The sequence below is a fragment of the Magallana gigas genome, chromosome 10, assembly GCF_963853765.1.
Source record: "Magallana gigas chromosome 10, xbMagGiga1.1, whole genome shotgun sequence".
NCBI classification, from domain to species: domain Eukaryota; kingdom Metazoa; phylum Mollusca; class Bivalvia; order Ostreida; family Ostreidae; genus Magallana; species Magallana gigas.
The window spans coordinates 29664593-29685134 of NC_088862.1; the positions used below are offsets into that span (position 1 = coordinate 29664593).

The window sequence follows — 20542 nt, forward strand, 5'->3', positions numbered from 1 at the left end:
CAGAATTTGATTTCCCTCCTTTTTAAGGTGGTATGGGACATCTGTCGATATTAATGTGGATTAAAGTACTATATAATTGAAAACTTTTCACCGGTTTAGAATTTTCAAATTTTACAATATTTAACCAAAAAATAGCTTTTAAAAATATTTGAAAAGGTAAAAATTGTAAAAACCTCAGCGGGATTCGAACTCATGACTTACAGGTTCCTAGTAAACCCTCTAACCCACTGTGCTAAGGAGTTAGGTGACCATTTTTGAGAAGAAACTACATGTACTTATATAATTACACTTTATTTTATTGTTTATTTCGATAAACAATACGTCACAACATGGAAGTGTCCCATATCACCTTAAACTCGAAACACCTCTGACCTAATAAGATCGCCGCATTAAATACAAAGTTTGATTTAACTCTAATTTGTTTATCATCAAGAAATTCTGCATCGCTGACAAATAAAGTTTTCTTCTGTATAATGAAATACCAATTAACTGACTATTCGGACAATAGCAAGTTTATTGTCCCATTCAACAGCTACTATTTCCCTTGGCTTTGCCTCATTAAATATTTGCTGTCTTGGGGGACAATAAACTTGCTATTGTCCTCATACCCAGTAAATACTAAATAGGCATATAATATCCCATCCACCTACATTTCATGTTATATAACCTCCCGTTTGTAACCTTCAATTTCACTGTAAAGTAAACATATCTGTCATAGCCGCAAGTTTCACAATTTATTTCTGCTTCTCATGGACTTAAAATTAGGGGCCTTAATATTGCTTACCAATTCCAACAAGAGACATCCCTCTAACTATTGGTAATCATTAAAATTCATTTCATGAATCTACGCAACAATGATAAACCTTCAAGTACAGTCACTCTCAATTTTACAAAAATATTGACGGTACTTTATCCGCAACTGTTCCTTGTATCTTTAACTTAGTACACTAACATTTTTATGAAAAGACGGTTTGTCTTAGAATAAGAAAGCTAATGCAATTCTGAGAAAAAGAATACCACATATTGCCAATTCCATTGAGGTTTAATAAAAATATGGCCATTTAAGTGAACCCACCATTTCCAATTTCCTTTAGTAAACACAGATTTACAGGGTTCTCCATAGTAAAACATCTTTATCTGACCTTTTAGAGGTCAACTTTTGTTCAACCACCTTTAAAAAGAAACCTTATTCAATACAACATATGCCTACATGATATAATCATGATAAAAGCTTCACATCACTTAGAAATACCCTTAGATGTATACCCCCCAACCCCCAATCTTTTGATTTTCATAAAAAGTCATGGTTTGAAATGTTTTACCTAATTTTATGAAACATGTGGCAATTTCCTTGAGTCATTTCTCACACATATTTGAAAACAATCATCAATGATTCTAAAATGTGATCTTTATTTGTTTATTGTATGATTTGTACCATTTTAATTAACAAATAGACAGCTGTCCTGCTTGTGATTTCTTGTTTTCATGAAAAAAGTAAGCTAACAATCATATTTAGTGAATATCTAATCTATTCTGATTTCTAGTCTTCTTCTAACCATGCTAAAACAGTAAGTTACAACCTACAAGTTAGACATCTGCCTTAAATTAGAATTAAATTCAAACACACCCAGGTAGCTGGAGACAGAGTTGATTTCGATGAAAAATGTTCAAATTTGACATGTTTTTCTACTTTTTTATGCATATATACCTTAGAAAGGTAGAAATAGGTTGTTTCTTGTTCATTTCAAAAGTAATTATCATAGCAGATGTTATTTCAAAGTCAAATGTACATTTACATATCCTACATGTAATCTTAATGCAGACAATTAAATAGAGGGGGGGGGGGTTTCAATTATGTAAACACATCTAAATATCTTTATGAAATAAAAAATAAAGGAAACATAATTGTATACTTTTATTGAAAAACAAATTTTCACAGCAATTATGAATTTCTTTAAACAGCCTTAATTTTGTTTTCATAATTTCTTATCAAACACAAACCACAACATGGCATGATGCTTTCTTCAAGTTCCATTATTGTTCATGCATTATCGGATTTAATTTGAATTACCAGTAAATAGTCTGTAGAACACAAGGAATATGCATGTGGATAGAGGTGACAGGTTAATCTCAGGAGCTGACCCACAAGAATCAACAGGTACCGGTAAAAGCCATGTGGTAACAAGAGTCTGTTTTGAGCTGAAATAAATAAAAAAAATAATTAGCTGTGTTTACATACATGTACTAGTAATAGCTGTGTTTACATTAACATATGCATAGTATTTCTGTAAAAAATACACTGACCATGCAGTGTAATAAGTATGACATATCCCAATACATGACATAACATTTAGGCAGTACAAGATCAAAAATTTGCATATCAAGTCATAATATAATATTAAAAAATTTTCATAGGTATAAACACTTATCAAATTGAGAAAGAGAGAGAGTTTGAGAGAGAGAGAGTTTATTACCATACTTGTAGTGCAACAGTCGATCAATATTTCAATTCGTAAATTACAAACGAATATTACCCACCGAACAGCGTCAAAGTACATGTACTGGTATTAGCTTCTGGTATACCATTTTTTATCAATTCTACTGTGTATTTTTTGTTTGCAAATAAATTTAGCGAGGGTTTTTGTTTATTTTCTTATAAATTACATGTTTTAAAAACAATACTACGTGTAATAAGCATAAAACATGTATGAGTAAACTTAATGAAGAATTTTTAATAGATTATTTTTCAAAGAATGTGGTACATTACATGTATGTCAATCTTTATAAAACTAGCGTATATTTCGTGCGCCATAAATTGCAAGTTTTTTGTAAATATCATTTACTTGCATGATAGGTATATATGGTCTAACCAAAATTTTCTTCATAAAGCTACAGCTGTATGTACCACATATATGTTTTGTCACAAGTTTAAATAAACTCAACTCATTCTCTGATAAGTTCATTGTGTTTTGTGCGTGCATATCTTATTTGTCTGCTGCAACAGCAGCCAATCAGCGGTAAGCTGAATCCACAAAAAGAAAGTTTGTGTTTTAGGAGCGGGTAAATTGTTTATGCGACACTGTCAAGAAAACCACACCAAATAATAACAAGAAACATAAATATTCACTTAAATGTATTCTGTTGTAGAGTAAAGGTTTTTAACACTTATTGCATCTTGCAAAACATGTGATGACCTTAATCATCTGTCATATATCTGATATACATGTATATGTAAAAGATGGGAGAAATAACGACGGAACAAAGTGGGATTCGAACCTGGCCCTCTGAATCTCTAGTCAAGTGCTCTACCAACTGAGCTACATGTATCTGGCACCGGTATTCAAACCAGTCTGACCGTCACATTCCTCCCCCTTAAATGATCTTCACCCTCGAAGATCATCCCTGGCAGGATCGAGTTAACCTGTTAGTTCCAGGGGTTGGTCACAACACCAATATTGTAACAGGATGGGAGAAATAATGAAGGGATTTGAACCTGGGCCCCCTGAATCTCTAGTCAGGTGCTCTACCAACTGAGCTATCTGGCACTGGTATTCAAACCGGTCTGATCGTCACATATATAAAGAATTATTTTAAACAATGTTGTTCAATTAAAAATAACACTCGCAACCTTCAGTTTTTGTCTGTAATTAATCAATATTGGCGTGCGATCAGTTCTCGCCGAGTACCATTTCTTACCAGTGCATTGTTACGTCATTTTATCAACACATAAAATTATATACGAAAATATGATGTAACAGTGCACCAGCGAGAAATGGTCCTCGGCGAGAACTGCTCGCACGCCAGTACTGCCAGTAGTCAGATTAAAAAAAGAGAATAAAACATTAACAAGGACAATTTAAGTACACATCATAACTGCTAAACAAGAAAAATTATGTGAACTGGTAGAATGGTAGGCATAGTTCTAACTTGTAACCTACATGTACAAGTACATGTACCGGGTACCCGTTGGTCTGCTATACCTCTTTAATGATACAATGATCGGCATCATTAAGATATTAAAGTCATGTTTTAACTCTGAAGTCTGAAGTATACAATTTTATTTACTTGAAGTTATGTCTACAGGGTATTCATGACTACATTTGAAGTCCTCTGCACAAGAATATATGATATGTTTCTAATTAGACCCTGCTTTGAATTTTGAGTTGAAAATTCACAATCTGTTATTTTTTTAAATAGATAAATTCAGTTACCCTTTCCAGTCCCCCATGAACCTCGAGCGAGTCTAAACACCCATGAAACATGTAAAAATTACACGTTAGTAAACAAACACCCACACCATAACAAAAACATCTAACAGTGTGCACGTACTTACATGTACATCTATACTATATACTAAATTTTAACCAGTTAACAAGAAACTTTAAAAAGAGTAAAAGCCTCACCTTCTTCAGTAACATCCACATAAATCACACACTTTAATGTCCATCTTTTCTCCTTTATTACTCGTAGCTTATCAACGGCTGATCGTCGACAGAAGTGTGGCTGTCAGAATTTCCTCGTAAACGATTCACACGAGAAAAATATCCTCCTTAAACAAATATGTAGTATTGTTCCCTGTGCATGTTCATATGTTTCACAGCAAATTTAAAATGCATGTGTACACCGAAAGAATACACAACTTCTCTTCTGCATTACGGCTCTCTCTTTTCTACAATGCCGTTCGTTACTGTTTACATTCGGCGCGCGCGCGCGCGGGGGTCACAAACAGGGGCGCCCCGACAAATAGTTGCACATAGAACGTTTAAATAATGTGTGTTCATTGAATTCATAAATGATATAGATGAAAAAAAAATGAAATTGAATCACAACAATTTATCTAAGACGCAACACAACGTAATGCAGTAAATGCCTGGGCCTTAATGTGGCATTTGTTCGCTTGTGTGTCTATGTAGACATATTAACTCGTTCATGTACGATTCTCACATATTTGTTTTATGAAATTTGAAAAAAAAATATAGGACAGAACTTGTTTAATTTGATACCAAATGACATTATTTAATATATTAACAATAACTAAATCAATTTTTTTTCATAAAATGATAACGATTTTTGCTATCAGAAAAATACGTGTATGAGCTGCTGACCCCTAATTATAGGGGCCAGCCCTTTTTTCTTAATTTTAAATGAAAGCTCTCGTTATTCTAAACAACTTTTGTTCTATATGTATTAACAAAATATTTTTAGTTTAAAGGTTATAATACAAAAAGCAACAAAATTTCAGCCCCGAAAAAATCTTAAACTTTGGCGACAAATAGCTCAAAAACTAACAAAGAAATTACCAAAATATTCATGCCAGCAAAATTATAAAATGTTACCGACAATTTCGCCAAATTTCATGCATCTATCATCTGTAGTTCCCGAGATCAACTCTGGACAAAAGACCCCCCAATTTTCAATTAAAGGGCAATAACTCATAACCGGAAGTGAATTTTAAAAATTTGAAAAAAACGTCTAGAGATATTAATATCATCTACATACCCTGAAAGTTTCATAGCAATCAGACAAAAAATGTTCGAGAAATCTCGTGCACAAAATTTGCGGGAAAAAAAAAAAAAACTAGAGCAAAGCTCGTTGCAAAGCAACGAGTGGGTTTTCCGCTAATGTCGAAAGCAACGCTAGAAGTACGTCTAAGAAGCAGAGTTCTTAATCTAGTAACAAAGAAACCTAAGTACAAAAAGATAAAAAAATCGAATGATTCTTGGTACAACTTAAAATGATCCGAATGTTTTTAAGTACGACTTAACCAAAAACCCTTAACCATTTCAAAAACGACTTAACAAAAAAACCAATGTGTTTAAGTACGACTTAACAAATTTGACTTCATTTTAGGTACAAGTTTACTTTACCTTGAACTAACATCTTTTTTCTTTACCCAGAATGCAAAATTAAAATTTATGTAAAAAATCAATTTTGTTTAAAACATAATTCTGAGCAACTTTTCCTCTTCACTGCTTTTCAAAAGGTTGACCTTTCGTACTGTGTGCTCGTTGCGTCATTAATTGTCAGAAACTTATCGATGTTAAGTTTACTCTACTGTACTTCTGTGAATATTTTCTATGTAAAATTACTATGAACCAGACAACATTGAAATGGTGAACATTTCAAAGGGCCCCGCTTATGTTATTTCAGAGAATTCTGCTTTGACCTTGACCTATAACTTGAAATTTTTCCAGCTGGCATAGAACTTTTAATTCAATTTCATTCCCCCTAACATACATGCATTTTTGTTCAATCTGACCAAGATTAAGCAGATTTGGAAAATAATCTACTATTTAAAACTAATTTTAAAAAGATCTGCTATGACCTTCACATTGACAGACTTGGTTCAAGGTCACTGCACGCCATTAACCAATAAACTCTGTAAAGGTAAAATATTAGCCAAATAGGGGCTAAAAGGAGAGTATATCTATGCTCTTAAAATATGGATTTTTGTGTGATCTGATATGACCTTGACTCTTCATCTACAAATATCATTCGAGGTCATTGCATATATTTTGAACAAAGGCATCATGTGGGTAAAGTATGAGGCTGAATGGAGCAAAGGGAGAGAAGATATACTCCGGACAAGGATTTTTAAAAATATAATTCTGATATGACCTTCACAGTTTCTTTTCACTGAAAATAGGTTCAAGGTCACTACACACCCTTTCACCCTTTACTCAAAAGCTCTGCTTATGTGAAGTCTGAGCCAAATAGGGGTTAGTAGAAATTATATATGCTCTCAAAAAAGGATTTTTGCATGATCCGATATGATCTTCACCCGTTACCTAGAAATTTCATGCAAGGTCACAGCACATCGTTTAACCATAGAGACACTCTGTGAGTATTAGCCAGATTGGACCAAAGGGAAAAAAGATATGCCCCAGACAAGGATTTTATATATATAATTCTGCTATGACCTTAACCTTATACCTAAAAACATGGTTCAAGGTCACTGCACATCCTTCAACCAAAGGAACCCTGTGGATGAGGTATGAGCCAGATTGGGCCAAGGGGAGAGAAGCTATGCTCCTGTCAAGCCATCTCGGATGGACAGACCGACAAATTGATCACTAGAAGGTAGGGCTGGGACGATAATGTACTTAGCCGATTCGGTACATATCACGATACATGATATGCGATACGATACATATCACGATACTTTGCAACTAAATGAAAACATGAATAAGGGTTAAAAATTTATTCAATCTGTCGATGTATTACCGCATGTCCAAAGTTATTTTGATATGTTTAAAATGAGCGTTGCACAATTTACAAATTACTTTAGTCTCATATACTCTACTTTTTCATAAACAAGTAATCCAAAAGTTGTCCACACTCCAGATTTAGCTTCCTAACAGTTTTGACAACTTCACGAGGTTTTCCGCCATCTTTGTACTTTCATATTTAGGCGCGCGGACTAAAAATAGCCGATATTTGAAGCTCGGATATTTTTGGAAAATAAAAAAAAGTTCGCTTAGGTATCGTTGTATTAATGGTAAATGTATCGATCCAAATATCGTCAAAATAAATATCGTGATGCACCGATGCATCGGTGGATCGTCCCATCCCTACTAGAAGGCGCCCGCATAAACATGCCTTTTTATCTAAAATAGTATCCATGCTATCTGCCCATGGTGAATAGTCATCAAAACCATTCATTAGCAGAATTTGATTTCCCTCCTTTTTAAGGTGGTATGGGACATCTGTCGATATTAATGTGGATTAAAGTACTATATAATTGAAAACTTTTCACCGGTTTAGAATTTTCAAATTTTACAATATTTAACCAAAAAATAGCTTTTAAAAATATTTGAAAAGGTAAAAATTGTAAAAACCCCAGCGGGATTCGAACTCATGACTTACAGGTTCCTAGTAAACCCTCTAACCCACTGTGCTAAGGAGTTAGGTGACCATTTTTGAGAAGAAACTACATGTACTTATATAATTACACTTCATTTTATTGTTTATTTCGATAAACAATACGTCACAACATGGAAGTGTCCCATATCACCTTAAACTCGGAACACCTCTGACCTAATAAGATCGCCGCATTAAATACAAAGTTTGATTTAACTCTAATTTGTTTATCATCAAGAAATTCTGCATCGCTGACAAATAAAGTTTTCTTCTGTATAATGAAATACCAATTAACTGACTATTCGGACAATAGCAAGTTTATTGTCCCATTCAACAGCTACTATTTCCCTTGGCTTTGCCTCATTAAATATTTGCTGTCTTGGGGGACAATAAACTTGCTATTGTCCTCATACCCAGTAAATACTAAATAGGCATATAATATCCCATCCACCTACATTTCATGTTATATAACCTCCCGTTTGTAACCTTCAATTTCACTGTAAAGTCAACATATCTGTCATAGCCGCAAGTTTCACAATTTATTTCTGCTTCTCATGTACTTAAAATTAGGGGCCTTAATATTGCTTACCAATTCCAACAAGAGACATCCCTCTAACTATTGGTAATCATTAAAATTCATTTCATGAATCTACGCAACAATGATAAACCTTCAAGTACAGTCACTCTCAATTTTACAAAATATTGACGGTACTTTATCCGAAACTGTTCCTTGTATCTTTAACTTAGTACACTAACATTTTTATGAAAAGACGGTTTGTCTTAGAATAAAAAAGCTAATGCAATTCTGAGAAAAAGAATACCACATATTGCCAATTCCATTGAGGTTTAATAAAAATATGGCCATTTAAGTGAACCCACCATTTCCAATTTCCTTTAGTAAACACAGATTTACAGGGTTCTCCATAGTAAAACATCTTTATCTGACCTTTTAGAGGTCAACTTTTGTTCAACCACCTTTAAAAAGAAACCTTATTCAATACAACATATGCCTACATGATATAATCATGATAAAAGCTTCACATCACTTAGAAATACCCTTACATGTATACCCCCCACCCCCCAATCTTTTGATTTTCATAAAAAGTCATGGTTTGAAATGTTTTACCTAATTTTATGAAACATGTGGCAATTTCCTTGAGTCATTTCTCACACATATTTGAAAACAATCATCAATGATTCTAAAATGTGATCTTTATTTGTTTATTGTATGATTTGTACCATTTTAATTAACAAATAGACAGCTGTCCTGCTTGTGATTTCTTGTTTTCATGAAAAAAGTAAGCTAACAATCATATTTAGTGAATATCTAATCTATTCTGATTTCTAGTCTTCTTCTAACCATGCTAAAACAGTAAGTTACAACCTACAAGTTAGACATCTGCCTTAAATTAGAATTAAATTCAAACACACCCAGGTAGCTGGAGACAGAGTTGATTTCAATGAAAAATGTTCAAATTTGACATGTTTTTCTACTTTTTTATGCATATATACCTTAGAAAGGTAGAAATAGGTTGTTTCTTGTTCATTTCAAAAGTAATTATCATAGCAGATGTTATTTCAAAGTCAAATGTACATTTACATATCCTACATGTAATCTTAATGCAGACAATTAAATAGAGGGGGGGGGGGGGTTTCAATTATGTAAACACATCTAAATATCTTTATGAAATAAAAAATAAAGGAAACATAATTGTATACTTTTATTGAAAAACAAATTTTCACAGCAATTATGAATTTCTTTAAACAGCCTTAATTTTGTTTTCATAATTTCTTATCAAACACAAACCACAACATGGCATGATGCTTTCTTCAAGTTCCATTATTGTTCATGCATTATCGGATTTAATTTGAATTACCAGTAAATAGTCTGTAGAACACAAGGAATATGCATGTGGATAGAGGTGACAGGTTAATCTCAGGAGCTGACCCACAAGAATCAACAGGTACCGGTAAAAGCCATGTGGTAACAAGAGTCTGTTTTGAGCTGAAATAAATAAAAAAAATAATTAGCTGTGTTTACATACATGTACTAGTAATAGCTGTGTTTACATTAACATATGCATAGTATTTCTGTAAAGAATACACTGACCATGCAGTGTAATAAGTATGACATATCCCAATACATGACATTACATTTAGGCAGTACAAGATCAAAAATTTGCATATCAAGTCATAATATAATATTAAAAAATTTTCATAGGTATAAACACTTATCAAATTGAGAAAGAGAGAGAGTTTGAGAGAGAGAGAGTTTATTACCATACTTGTAGTGCAACAGTCAATATTTCAATTCGTAAATTACAAACGAATATTACCCACCGAACAGCGTCAAAGTACATGTACTGGTATTAGCTTCTGGTATACCATTTTTTATCAATTCTACTGTGTATTTTTTGTTTGCAAATAAATTTAGCGAGGGTTTTTGTTTATTTTCTTATAAATTACATGTTTTAAAAACAATACTACGTGTAATAAGCATAAAACATGTATGAGTAAACTTAATGAAGAATTTTTAATAGATTATTTTTCAAAGAATGTGGTACATTACATGTATGTCAATCTTTATAAAACTAGCGTATATTTCGTGCGCCATAAATTGCAAGTTTTTTGTAAATATCATTTACTTGCATGATAGGTATATATGGTCTAACCAAAATTTTCTTCATTAAGCTACAGCTGTATGTACCACATATATGTTTTGTCACAAGTATACATTTTTAAAAAAAATACCCAAATTCCAACAGTTTAAATAAACTCAACTCATTCTCTGATAAGTTCATTGTGTTTTGTGCGTGCATATCTTATTTGTCTGCTGCAACAGCAGCCAATCAGCGGTAAGCTGAATCCACAAAAAGAAAGTTTGTGTTTTAGGAGCGGGTAAATTGTTTATGCGACACTGTCAAGAAAACCACACCAAATAATAACAAGAAACATAAATATTCACTTAAATGTATTCTGTTGTAAAGTAAAGGTTTTTAACACTTATTGCATCTTGCAAAACATGTGATGACCTTAATCATCTGTCATATATCTGATATACATGTATATATAAAGATGGGAGAAATAACGACGGAACAAAGTGGGATTCGAACCTGGCCCTCTGAATCTCTAGTCAAGTGCTCTACCAACTGAGCTACATGTATCTGGCACCGGTATTCAAACCAGTCTGACCGTCACATTCCTCCCCCTTTAATGATCTCACCCTCGAAGATCATCCCTGGCAGGATCGAGTTAACCTGTTAGTTCCAGGGGTTGGTCACAACACCAATATTGTAACAGGATGGGAGAAATAATGAAGGGATTTGAACCTGGGCCCCCTGAATCTCTAGTCAGGTGCTCTACCAACTGAGCTATCTGGCACTGGTATTCAAACCGGTCTGATCGTCACATATATAAAGAATTATTTTAAACAATGTTGTTCAATTAAAAATAACACTCGCAACCTTCAGTTTTTGTCTGTAATTAATCAATATTGGCGTGCGATTAGTTCTCGCCGAGTACCATTTCTCACCAGTGCATTGTTACGTCATTTTATCAACACATAAAATTATATACGAAAATATGATGTAACAGTGCACCAGCGAGAAATGGTCCTCGGCGAGAACTGCTCGCACGCCAGTACTGCCAGTAGTCAGATTAAAAAAAGAGAATAAAAAATTACATTTAAAACATTAACAAGGACAATTTAAGTACACATCATAACTGCTAAACAAGAAAAATTATGTGAACTGGTAGAATGGTAGGCATAGTTCTAACTTGTAACCTACATGTACAAGTACATGTACCGGGTACCCGTTGGTCTGCTATACCTCTTTTATGATACAATGATCGGCATCATAAAGATATTAAAGTCATGTTTTAACTCTGAAGTCTGAAGTATACAATTTTATTTACTTGAAGTTATGTCTACAGGGTATTCATGACTACATTTGGAGTCCTCTGCACAAGAATATATGATATGTTTCTAATTAGACCCTGCTTTGAATTTTGAGTTGAAAATTCACAATCTGTTATTTTTTTAAATAGATAAATTCAGTTACCCTTTCCAGTCCCCCATGAACCTCGAGCCAGTCTAAACACCCATGAAACATGTAAAAATTACACGTTAGTAAACAAACACCCACACCATAACAAAAACATCTAACAGTGTGCACGTACTTACATGTACATCTATACTATATACTAAATTTTAACCAGTTAACAAGAAACTTTAAAAGGAGTAAAAGCCTCACCTTCTTCAGTAACATCCACATAAATCACACACTTTAATGTCCATCTTTTCTCCTTTATTACTCGTAGCTTATCAACGGCTGATCGTCGACAGAAGTGTGGCTGTCAAAATTTCCTCATAAACGATTCACACGAGAAAAATATCCTCCTTAAACAAATATGTAGTATTGTTCCCTGTGCATGTTCATATGTTTCACAGCAAATTGAAAATGCATGTGTACACCGAAAGAATACACAACTTCTCTTCTGCATTACGGCTCTCTCTTTTCTACAATGCCGTTCGTTACTGTTTACATTCGGCGCGCGCGCGCGGGGGTCACAAACAGGGGCGCCCCGACAAATAGTTGCACATAGAACGTTTAAATAATGTGTGTTCATTGAATTCATAAATGATATAGATGAAAAAAATGAAATTGAATCACAACAATTTATCTAAGACGCAACACAACGTAATGCAGTAAATGCCTGGGCCTTAATGTGGCATTTGTTCGCTTGTGTGTCTATGTAGACATATTAACTCGTTCATGTACGATTCTCACATATTTGTTTTATGAAATTTGAAAAAAAATATAGGACAGAACTTGTTTAATTTGATACCAAATGACATTATTTAATATATTAACAATAACTAAATTATTTTTTTTTCATAAAATGATAACGATTTTTGCTATCAGAAAAATACGTGTATGAGCTGCTGACCCCTAATTATAGGGGCCAGCCCTTTTTTCTTAATTTTAAATGAAAGCTCTCGTTATTCTAAACAACTTTTGTTCTATATGTATTAACAAAATATTTTTAGTTTAAAGGTTATAATACAAAAAGCAACAAAATTTCAGCCCCGAAAAAATCTTAAATTTTGGCGACAAATAGCTCAAAAACTAACAAAGAAATTACCAAAATTTTCATGCCAGCAAAATTATAAAATGTTACCGACAATTTCGCCAAATTTCATGCATCTATCATCTGTAGTTCCCGAGATCAACTCTGGACAAAAGACCCCCCAATTTTTAATTAAAGGGCAATAACTCATAACCGGAAGTGAATTTTAAAAATTTGAAAAAAACGTCTAGAGATATTAATATCATCTACATACCCTGAAAGTTTCATAGCAATCAGACAAAAAATGTTCGAGAAATCTCGTGCACAAAATTTGCGGGAAAAAAAAAAAAATAATAATAAGAAACAGTAGAATAACAGAAGGGTTTTCCGTTGAAAAACGGAAAACCCTAATAATAATAAGAAACAGTAGAATAACAGAAGGGTTTTCCGTTGAAAAACGGAAAACCCTAATAATAATAATAATAATAATAATAAGAAAAGTGAAAAAGAAACCGAAGAATAATAGAAGGGTCTTCCGCTGAAGACGGAAGACCCTAATAATAAGAAAAGTGAAAAAGAAACAATAGAATAATAGAAGGGTCTTCCGCTGAAGACGGAAGACCCTAATAATTTTAGGCTGTTTTTGTCAAAATCGTAATGAAAGAGTGTTTTCAACTTGTACTAAAGTCAAACAACCCCTTTAAATTGAATATTTCGGTTAGAAAATCCAAAAAAAAAAATGGAGAGAAAGAAAGAGAGGGAAAGAAGAAATCTTGGCTCCGGCGAGGCCTTTGCAGGTATCATAACAGTATTTCAGCAAAGGTTCACGTCAAAACATGGCTGACACGAAATAATTCCCGAATTTCTCTTTGAATTTTTTGGGCGTTTCCGCCCGGGAGAGGAGCTGAATTTTTGTATGAGATGAAAAACGATGTGTGAGATGTCTGACTACACAGGTTTGGTAACAGTGCGATGTCTTTTGAAATTTTGATGCGTGTTTTTGTCTGGAGGGGGGTGAAAAGACCCGAGCTTGATTTTCGTCGTAAATAAATCGAAAGTAGAATTTTGAGGTGTGGATCTCGGATTCGGTTAACGACAATTGGGGGAAGTAAAGTCCTAAAACAATGACTGATGCATTTTACACATGTATTTCAGTGTTGAGATTTTTTTTCGTGTCGTTTATTATTGTGTTTGACTGTTTTATTTCAACAGGATTGATAAAATCATTATAAATGTAGAAATAACGAAATCAGTAACACGTAATTTTATTCCGTAAAAAATTGATGACAGTAACTTCCACAGTTCTAACATTCATAAGTAGTTCACACGCTATCGTAGATACAGACTAAACGGAAAACAAGAAATATACATGCAACAGAAATATTACGCGGCTGCTTACATCCCTTCTACTGTGTAAATTTTAAGTCCTCGTACAGGCTATACTTGCCGCTTGATCTCAGGAATTTTTAGTGAGTTGATCAATCCGCTGCATATTTGGCAGATAATAAGAATGGGGTCCGAGGTACATTTACACAAAATTTCATTAGGATTGAGTGAAGGGCTCGGGAGTTAGAATTTTTTTCTACAGTACATGTCAAGCACGCCAAACGAAACTCAAATGCCAAAAAATTCATAACGAATCGGTCTGGTAATTAGTACAGTAATCTAGAATGGTACTAGGTTGAAAATAAAGGTTCAAGATGAAAGATTCAGTAAAATCAGTCCAGAAAAACTTAATGATTTTGTGAAATGGGGTGGGGGGGGGGGCTGTCGGTGCGTGTAGTGTGTAAATTTTATTTCCGCGTATAGGCTATAAGCGCCGTTTGATTCTTTTTAATTGTTCAATCCGCTGCATATTTGACAGACAATAAGAATGGGGTCCGAGGTACATTTACACAAAATTTCATTAGAATTGAGTGAAGGGCTCGGGAGTTAGAATTTTTTTGTACAGTACACGTCAAACACGACGATTGAAACTCAAATGCCAAAAAGTTCATAACTCTGTTAATAATGAACGAATTGTTCTGGTATTTAGTACAGTAATCTAGAATGGTACTAAGTTGAAATTAAAGGTCCAAGATCAAAGATCAAGTAAAATCGGGTCAGAAAAACTAAATGATTTTATGAATGGGGGGGGGGGGGGGGTCGGTCAGTGACTTCTATATGAAACGGAGAATATTAAATTCTAAATATCACATATTATGCAATTTCTATATAAAATACATATGTAAGAACAATGTATAAGCGTTGTTTTAAAGATGTAACTATTGATTTTTTTCAACATGTTAACTTTATTTCAGTATGAATACATAGCTATGGATCTCAATACACAAATACGGGGAAAAGCGCTATTATTGTGATTTCTTTACAAAATCAAAACGGAAAAGAACAGAATCCATCATTTTAAAGATAAAAAAAATCAAATCTAAGCAAAAAGAAGTTAAAAAAAAATTGCGGCACTCGGGGCTTGAACCCGGGTCGCCTGGGCCATGTCCACGACTCTATCGACTGAGCTACTCAGACTCTCGCTTCAGAACTTTGATGCTTAGTTTCTCGAGAATGCCTTGATCGATTTTAAAACAAATTACATATTCTGAATCAGTGAAAGGGTCACTATCATCTAATTGGAAAAAATATATTAAAACAAAAAGTTGAAAATTTTCATTTTTTAAATTTGCTTCCGGTGACGACCGGAAGCGACGGTCACCATTCTCTTGACCGAGGTGCACGAGGATATTGCTAGATCTATCATCTCTGAAAATTTCAGTTCTCTATCTTTCCTCGTTTTTGAGAAACATCGCCGACAAAATCGATTTTTTAAAATCGTAAAACGACGATAACTTCCGACCGGAAGTGAATTTTTAAAAATTGTTCCGGCGGTATAAAATTCATATGACTAGGCATCAGCCCTGATAATTTAAAGGAAATCGAACGTGTCATCTCGGAGAAATCGCCTGCACAAAATTTGTAAGACAAAAAATGAATAATAATAATAAGAAAAGTGAAAAAGAAACAATAGAATAATAGAAGGGTCTTCCGCTGAAGACGGAAGACCCTAATAATAAGAAAAGTGAAAAAGAAACATTACAATAATAGAAGGGTCTTCCGCTGAAGACGGAAGACCCTAATAATAATAAGAAAAGTGAAAAAGAAACATTACAATAATAGAAGGGTCTTCCGCTGAAGACGGAAGACCCTAAATATATTTTGAAGAACTGTCTTTTATTTTTCTTCATAGTAGGTTGCATTACTTTTTTGATACGCATACTTAGCTGTTAAATTAGTCAAATGATGCTTGAACCTGTGCATTTAAATAGCACTAGTAAACTGACTCAAACTGTGACTGAAAGACATTGCTATGTCATTCAGTTACCTTTCAAACACCTTCCATTGAATGAATGACAAAAAATCATCTATGATTTCAGATGATAATTCATCCATTCGGGTGATCTAATTTTTCGTCTAAAGTAAAAACCTGTCTTTGTTTTTGGATTCAATAATCAACATGCATTAACAATCACGAAACCATGCACTCACGCGTACCCATTTACAAAGCGGAACAATAAACAAATATAAATCGTCTCTCATTACACTTTTACACAAAGTTATGAATATCTCAATGAGCATGTTCGCTTATCTACTGACAAGATAATATTGAAGTTGTTGTTGATGATGATGATGATGATGATGATGGAATTCTTGGAATAGGTTTCAATTTTTGTAGTATTTATAAACGGTTAATAACTCTCTCTATCCTCTCTTTTTCTCCCCCGCCCGCTCTCTCTCTCTCTCTTTTCTCTTTCTCTCCCCCGCCCGCTCTATCTCTCTCTCTCTTTATCTCTTTATCTCTTTATCTCTCTCTCTCTCTCTCCCTCTCTCTCTCTCTTCAAAAATTGGAATACCATAGAATATTGTTAACCACTCCACATCTCTAAGATATCTTATCAAACTCGGAAACTTCAGGAGGAAAAAACCCATCGAATATATCAATATAACTACAAACTTTCTCACAAACGCAGCTGTAAACGATTGACGTCTTGAACTGAAAACAATTTTGCTGTCAGTAAGAATCCACGACTGTTTCAGGGAAGAATATAGTGAGTATAGAGATATATGTTTTGTAAAATCATTTATTAAAAGAAATAATCAATATTTTGTTAAAGATCTTAACAAGTTGGTACATTGAATAACAACATTATGAGAATTAAAATGTTTCTCAGCATTATCTCTTTGATAACAAAATGTTCTTTAGGCCAATATCACAAACGAAAGTACATGTATGTGTACATTTGTTTGAATTTAACAAGATGTTACTGATACAGAAATTTTAAAATAACCAAAAAATGAACCACTCAAAAATATGTTTTAGGAATATGGCTGTTCAGTTTATTTCTGAGTTTGCGTATCACGGGATGTGTCACAAGATAGGGACTCCAGAGGACGTTAGCTATAGGAGGGACATAGGGGACATGAGCGAGTTCCTACAAAATCAACTGAAAAGAAGGCAAGCTTGCAAAAAAATGCGAAGTGGTAGTAGAAAAGAAGGATTCCGATTAAAAGAATCGGACCGAGACGTAATGTTCATAATTCCTAGGCACCGTGTTATCTGGGATATGTCCCACTCCGAGTTGTACAATACACAGGAACAAACTCTGATTTTATGTAACACTTCTGGGAGTCCACTTGGATTTGCCTTACTTTGGTTGCCATTGGTAAACACATTCGAACCAGTTAATTCTGCTTGTGTAAGAATGAACGGAGAGTTGTATACATGTATATCAAGTTCTAAATTCAGAGAAATGAAATGTGCCTGTGCAACACCCAATTCTACAATACATGGACCATGTAGAAGTAGGCGTTTTGGTGAAATGATGTACGACTATGCCCATTGTTTTGTCAGTGATTTTTGGCCTCCCGCTGCCTCCTCATGGATAAACAGATGCCACTCATGGCCACAACAGCATGTTACTGACGAAATTGTCAGAAATGGTTGTCATTTTGTTGCGATAGGACACAAAGTTGGAAACCACGCAGATATCGAGTGGAGGATATCTTTTTCTCAGGCAGAAAACAAACTTGTCTATTCAATGAATCATACGCAATTTTTAACTTATGGCTTGCTAAAATTGTTCTTAAATGAAGTGATAAATGCTGGATTAAGCGATGAAGAGAAACTGCTGTGTTCATATCACATGAAAACAGCCATTTTGTGGGCCATACAACAAAACATGCTAACTCAGTGGAGTCCAAAAAATATGTTAGCTGGTTTCTGGATCTGCTTTAAACTTGTTTTGAAATGGGTTTATGAGGGGGTTTGCCCTAATTTTTTTATCCCTCAGAATAACTTATTCTTAAGCCGTATATATGGTGAAAACCAACGAAATCTATTCAGCAGGCTCTATCATTTGTATGAGAAAGGTTTTTCTCTGCTGCTACAAATTACGTCGATTAGGGACTACATTTCTGTAGGCCTTATTTTTCCCGGCAGGCTTATAGATGTTCAGAATTGCAATTTGGGTTCTGAGTTTGAGTTTGATTTTCGTTTATCTCAAGATATAATTACTTACGATATTTGGACGACGAACAACCTACAGGACTGTGCAAAAACCTTTCTCACAATAGAACAGTTGATTTGTTTACCTCTGACAAGTTATAATCAGGTTATCATGTTACAGAAGATTACAGCCACAGTTCTTCAAAGTACTGCTTTTGTACTGCATGACAAATACATCGATAAAAATGACAATAAAAATACATATATCAGAGACAAAAAGGCATGTCACTTGCTTAGATTATCAATGAAATTTGGATATTTGTCGGACATGCTGTACATTGCAATGTTTTATTACAAAACATTCAGATACAAGGAAGCTTTATCTATAATAGATATATTAAAGGTCAAGATGTCACAGCCATATGTCATGTTTAAGGGTGAGGCACAACGTTGGGCGTATACTGAAGCTGTAGGTGGCCGGCCTTGGTCTATAAAAATGAGACATGCAATAACAAACAATGTTTTTCTTGACAATGAGATTTGTTATATTACGGAACTGCTGCTGGAACAGCAGTCTAGTTACTTGGGCAAAGGACCTTGGATTAAAATTCCGCCTTTTATTCTTTTAAGTATGTTAGAGTTTTTGAGTTGTAGACAGAATGACACATTGAGATCACAGGCGGCTCTTGATAATATCCAGGCCCTAGTAACTTGCGAAGAATGTGTCTATGTATCTAAGTTTACTTTGGATATTACTTGGGAGATCCTGGGAATCTGTCAACAGATCACAGGCAACATCGAGGCTGCCCGGTTTTCGTTTCAACAATCACTTAAACAAAATTCATTGTGTGAAATAAAACTTGCCACCAGACAACGAATTAATGCATTGTAATGACATTCAGCAGTGCACTGATTGCGAAAAATCATGATGATTGAATTGTAATTAAGGCAATATGAGCTGCAATTTTATGCAGAATTTTTTTTTTACAAAGATGTTATTTTCTACTAAATTGACAAAAATATTACGGTTTTCAGAGTTCTGGTAGCCATATTTTTATTGGGAAAGCCGTAAGGAAGCCTTAATTGAAACAAAATTGAATTATTGTCGTTCTGTACAAAACTTGATCTGCTATATATTCCTTAGAAGAGAAATATTTCTTCTGACGAAATTAATGATTCTTTCAATTTTTTTTATCAAAAGAGTTTAAGTTACATGCAGACTTCTCATACTAGCAAGGTTTTGCAGCAAAATAAAATTATAAAAAATACAGCTTATATTGCTTTAAGTATTTAAAAGATTAAAGTTGAGGAGAAGATTTAGTACATGTAAATAAAAGTGGCTTACCGTTTTGGGTTGTTTGTTGTTTGTTTGTTTTTTTCAAATTTAGGGTATGAATTGCTCTAGTAGTGCTTTATAACAATAGTTTTAAAAGTTTTAATACGGAGTACCATGACTTAATTTTAAGAAAACATCGTGAAAATTCGTGTTGATGACTGTCTTTGTCAATGAAATATGAAGGATATCAGCTGCAAATTTTGAGGTGTTGTGGGGATTTCTCAACTTTATGATGTATGAAATTAATCTAGAATGCCGAGTTTCCTCAAAATCAACATATAAAATATATGCATGATATTTTTATATTGCACTCAATAAAATCCGTTAATGGTTGCTGTTTATCAACATTTGATCCGTGTTTATATATCCAACAAATTATGACGTAATTATAACGCATCTATGATGGAAGACTCTCTGAGCCTTACAAAATCACAATTGCCGTTTTATAGTTGAAATAACAACAGTTACTCTTCTGTTTGATTAATTTGTCATGGATGTAAAATTGACAAAGAATTTGTGTCAAAAATGATTCATGATATCTATTTATTTTTAAAAATGTGTTTGTATGAATTGGGATTAAAAGGCAAGTGAAGAATATTTGTAACAATCGAGGTGATAAAACATGCCGTTTGATGCTGATGTTGATGAATGTCAACTGTGTCTTTTGTTGAGTTGATAGTGATTTTATGACGACAGTTTACTAAATCAAAGACTAATCAGATAATAATTTACTAGGATGGGAGAATTAATACGGGTCGGTCAAGTGATACAATTTCCTGAAA

General features: G+C 33.8%; 3 long non-coding RNA genes across 3 annotated transcripts; 1 reads left to right on the top strand and 2 right to left on the bottom strand.

The window, feature by feature from the left end:
• Window positions 1-1902: 1902 nt before the first annotated feature.
• Window positions 1903-5727, bottom strand: LOC136272349 (uncharacterized). The gene is made up of 2 exons (XR_010710333.1): window positions 4404-5727; window positions 1903-2199 (listed from the first exon to the last, which is right to left on the bottom strand). It is a non-coding gene; the product is annotated as an uncharacterized lncRNA (long non-coding RNA).
• Window positions 5728-9568: 3841 nt separating this feature from the next.
• LOC136272407 (uncharacterized) lies at window positions 9569-13336 on the bottom strand. Its single transcript, XR_010710406.1, has 2 exons — window positions 12114-13336; window positions 9569-9865 (listed from the first exon to the last, which is right to left on the bottom strand). It is a non-coding gene; the product is annotated as an uncharacterized lncRNA (long non-coding RNA).
• Window positions 13337-16887: 3551 nt separating this feature from the next.
• On the top strand, window positions 16888-19773 carry LOC117686461 (uncharacterized). Its single transcript, XR_010710474.1, has 2 exons — window positions 16888-17027; window positions 17300-19773. It is a non-coding gene; the product is annotated as an uncharacterized lncRNA (long non-coding RNA).
• Window positions 19774-20542: the final 769 nt, after the last annotated feature.